The sequence below is a fragment of the Zingiber officinale genome, chromosome 5A, assembly GCF_018446385.1.
Source record: "Zingiber officinale cultivar Zhangliang chromosome 5A, Zo_v1.1, whole genome shotgun sequence".
Classification (NCBI taxonomy): domain Eukaryota; kingdom Viridiplantae; phylum Streptophyta; class Magnoliopsida; order Zingiberales; family Zingiberaceae; genus Zingiber; species Zingiber officinale.
This window is the reverse complement of record NC_055994.1, coordinates 147,965,769-147,970,438: the sequence shown is the minus strand read 5'-3', so window position 1 is coordinate 147,970,438 and position 4,670 is coordinate 147,965,769. Positions and strand designations below refer to the sequence as shown.

Here is a 4,670-nt window from a genome sequence, read left to right as displayed (position 1 = left end):
ACAGTGGAATTAACCCGATATGCTTGGTCTTTAACTAATATCAGAGCAAACTGTTACATAAAGTTATCATATTTGTTAGAAACTACAACAAACCTCCAATGTCTAGTGAGTTGAGCACAAATGTGCAAACTAGACGTCCAATGACGACCTGAACATTAGTATATAACAAAGCTAGTATATTATCTATGCATCATAAACATAGAATGAATGAAACAATGAAAACTACTTACAAATGCAAGAATTATCCATTAAATTCCCTTCAAGTAAATAACACAATCCAAGAGCATAAGCCCTATTTTCTCAAGTAAGGACGTAGGTCCTATAAGGATGCTGAGGGTGCATGCCCCAACCAAGGATGAAAATCTTAAAGAGTTTATGCTCCATTTTCCTGAACTAAAATACCCGTTAAGTTGCTAAGTGCGCATACCCCCAAACAAGGACAAAAGTTCTGGTGTGTTGCTTCAACCTAGGATTAGATCTCAAAGGGCATATGCCACAACCAAGATGAAATTCCAAAGGTTGTATTCCCAACCCATGGGCAAAATGGTTCTCGAGAGGGCTTATGCTCCAAACAAACTGATAGATGTAGGGCACGTATACATGAACGAAGACATAAGTCAAAAGGAATTTATCCCTTCCATTTTGTCATACACAATCTTATATTTATTTTTTTTATGATCATGCACTCTTTTCCTCTAATCATGGTAACTTTATTCCCTCTGCCTCTTCTACTTTTCCTTTTTGTTCTAGATGAGCAGCCAAGAGATATCATTCTCTCTTGTTCTCCCTCGTGACATTTACTTCTCTAGCTGATCAGAAACTCCCACTTCCCATTAGAACATTTTTCAAACTCAATGAATCTGATTGCCTCCTACTGGCAGGTGCTTTCTGGTCTCTTGTTGGATCTCAAGGCAGAAAGTTTATCAATCATCATTGTGATTCTCCAATTTCTGTTGAGAAGGATGCAGAGACTTCAACAACTCTAAACAAGACGCCTAACTATCCTTAACCCAATTTTCCTTATTTCTTCTCTATTTTTCAAATCAATGACAAATTTTTGCCTGTTAAAAAATTATATGACAAGAAAATGCTTCCTCAAGTATATTCGAGTGAAGTTCTTTTTGTTGTAATCTTTCTTCTATTGGTTTAAGAGCTGGTGTTTTAATAGACTATTTATTTATTTTTCAAGTTGCGTCTCGTTGTTGCTGGATCAAGGATTCAAAGCTAGTCAGTCACTAATGAAGTTACAATTTGTAAGTCAGAGGTCTTTTCTGATTGCTTCCTTTTCCACCTGTTATTTTTTCCTTTTAAATATGTTTATTTGAAGTTTATTAAATTGTTAGGGCCAGTTACCTATTTATACTTAAGGATTGAGCTCAATAATCAGTTTGTTGCATCAACTCAGCAGCTTAAGTATCTGAAGTATTCTTTCCCTTATATATATGCACATTTTATTTCTATTGCTACATCACACAAGAAACTCCAACTGTGACAATTTTTTGTGCATTCTACAGCTAAAATAAGGTGATATTATTGTGAAAATCATTTTACCAGTGGCTCGTTGATCAAGCATGGTGAGGATATATATGACAATTACAAGAAAAAATCATGATTAAAACTAAGTGCATGAATCAAGTTTGCATCATAAATCTCTGTAGTTATGGTCAAATATATATTCAAATGTAGGATGACATGTTGGAGGATTCATCTAATTGAAGCAGTCTCTGCTTGAGTCTTAGAACATACCTTCCTTTAGCATGCTTCCTGATCAATGTAGCAAACAAATTTTGTCAAGCCTAATCTTCAACAATATAAAATTTGTTAATGCCTGTAGTTAGGAGTAGCTCTAGAACAACTCGAACATTAATGCCTGAATTAATGTCTATTGATCAACTACGAGCTAAAGCATTATGCATTCATTTTGCAGATGAGTTTGAAGAATGCAGCATACACACAAGGGTTCCACGCAGGCCTTCAGACTACACTTCGACCAAATCTTTCATCACAAAAATAGCTAGATGTCATGCGAACTTCGCTACGTACTGTGTTGTACTCAATTCGACGATTTTTAAAAACATAGAATTTCCTCATTCAGACCGTTCATTACTTATTGTAGCCATTTGGTATACTTGTTAAATCAATCTAATCTTTGTCAATAAGCAGTCGAATGCTTTGTATCAGGTTAATTGCGATACCGCATAAGGTGGCAACTTTAACACAGTTTTGTAAGTATAGACTAAATTCGGGAAAACAAGAAACGAAACTACATGAGTTGAGTTGATTGGTGAAGAGGTGATCCATCTTTATTCGAGAAATTTTTGTTTGTGCAAAGATTGATTGATATATTGTACTATCTTTGACCGTATGATTTGTTGCAGAAAGTTGTTTGAACGAGAGCAGCAACTCAGCAAACATGCAGTAAATAGGTAAATAAAAAGAGAGGTCGAGAAAATGTTATCTCCGGTAGAAGGGTCGTCCGTAGGTGCACTCAGCTGAGGATTTGCACCCCCTCTTGCGTCGCGCCCGATTTATGAATTTCCGACTCAAAATTTCTGAAACCACTTGATTTGGACTCAGCTCGCACATGCATGTAGATCCCCTTAACTTTGCTAAGTAAGTATGGAAGGGCTCCATATATAAGACCTTCCAACCTTCTTAGTGTTAGATATTGGGGCCTTAAATGGACCAAAACGATTTAGAGGAAGGAAGCCATCAATTGTTGAAAGTCGTAATTGACTTCAAAATTAAAATCTACGATTCGCGTAGATAGATTTAGACTATTAATTTGCTCAAAACCGATTAAGGGTGAATGAGAAATTAATGTTTAAAGTCCACCCAAAATAACATTTGTTATTCATTAATAAAGTGCATAGGAGAATAGTCCCACATCGGAAATTCTCGATGTGTATTCTCTACTTATTAATGAAGATGTGTTAATGGAGTTAACACAAAAAATAAAAGGACAGGTGACCCCTTAGCCCAGGGCGAGCAGGTGCTCGCACCTGTGAGCCCGCCACCCGCCACGTGCGCACGTGCGCAATGAGCGCTTTGTAGGCGCACTTTGCACTTTGAGGAGCTTAAATTTATGCACCAGGTGACATTGCAGTGCCTGCGTGGCACTCGGGTGACGTGTCAGGCTCTTACCTGACGTGGCAGTGCCTATGCGGCATCCTCGTGGGCAAAGGGAGATGACTGGACAGTTGACTTAGGAAATGGATGGCTACCGTTGATCAACGTTGATCAAATAGATATGATGGATTGCTTGTGATGCGATCTAGAGCGTTGGATCGCAAAGAGTAACGATCTGACGGCCTGGGATGAGGCTTGATCTGAAGCATCGAATCAATGGATCCAGATCCGATGGCTGATGACAATAGGCGGGATCTGAGGGTCACAACTCCTCAGATCTGATGGATGAGATTGAAGTGGGCTTGGTGAAAGGTTACAACCCTTCAGAATAGATGATCTAGATCGATCCAGCCCAAGGAACACATCCACTCACCCAAAGGACACTCAACCTCTTCGTTCATTATAAATAGAACCCTCCAGATGATGGAATACTCACTCAATCTTCTCTTCTCTTCCTCAAGCATTCATCTCATCTTGTGCATTCAAGAGTCCAAGAAGTCTACTAAAAGGTTCGCTGGTCTCGGAAGTCGGAGTGCTACGATTCCGAGACGTTCGTCGTCGTTGTATCTTGGGAACGAATTGCAACAATCCGTTAAGTACCGTAGCGGAGCAATATCGTTTACGGAGATAGTGTCGAACACTAGCCTCGACGATCAGTTTGCATACTCCAGAAGCTACCCGGAAACAACAGTCGTAAACGATATTTCCTGCAAACTGATATGGCTACCAACGACATTCCGACGGCCGTTCCGACCGTCGTTCCGACAACCATTCCGCACGGAGAAAAGCCGGAGAAATTCACCGGAACCGACTTCAAAAGATGGCAGCAGAAGATGTTGTTTTATCTAACAACGCTAAACCTTGTACGATTTTTGCACGAAGACACGCCAGCCGCTACGGAAGGTAGTAAGGCTGCTAGCGATGCGTGGTCTCATGGAGATTTTCTGTGCCGCAATTATATACTCAACGCCTTGGACAACACGTTATATAACGTATATTGTTCTCTGGAGACGGCAAAATCTTTGTGGGAATCCCTTGAGAAGAAATACAAGACCGAAAATGCTGGATTGAAGAAATTCATCGTCGGTCGATTTCTGGATTTCAAGATGGTGGACTCAAAAAGCGTCTCATCTCAAGTCCAAGATATGCAATTAATACTGCATGATCTGGACGCCGAAGGCATGAAGCTGAACGAGACATTCGCAGTTGCTGCGGTAATTGAGAAGCTCCCTCCGTCATGGAAGGATTTCAAGAATTACCTAAAGCACAAGCAAAAGGAAATAGGGCTGCAAGACCTGATCCTGAGGCTACGAATAGTGTAAGACCGATAGGTTCGATAGAGGGGGGGTGAATATCGATTCGAAAATATAGAGTATTAGCGCAGCGGAAAAGTAAAGTAGACACAGTTGTTTTTTACTTCGTTCGGAGCCTGTGACGACTCCTACTCGAAGACCCGTGGTCCTTGACCACTTTCGTTGGGCAATCACTAGCAATTCGATAATAATTACAAAATGAATACAGGAAATGCTTAATGAAACAAA

The 4,670-nt window shown here is 39.9% G+C and overlaps 1 long non-coding RNA gene across 1 annotated transcript; it reads left to right on the top strand.

Moving 5' to 3' along the window:
- Positions 1-798: 798 nt before the first annotated feature.
- On the top strand, positions 799-2,011 carry LOC121983369. The gene is made up of 2 exons (XR_006112468.1): positions 799-1,253; positions 1,928-2,011. It is a non-coding gene; the product is annotated as an uncharacterized LOC121983369 (long non-coding RNA).
- The last annotated feature ends 2,659 nt before the right edge of the window (positions 2,012-4,670 follow it).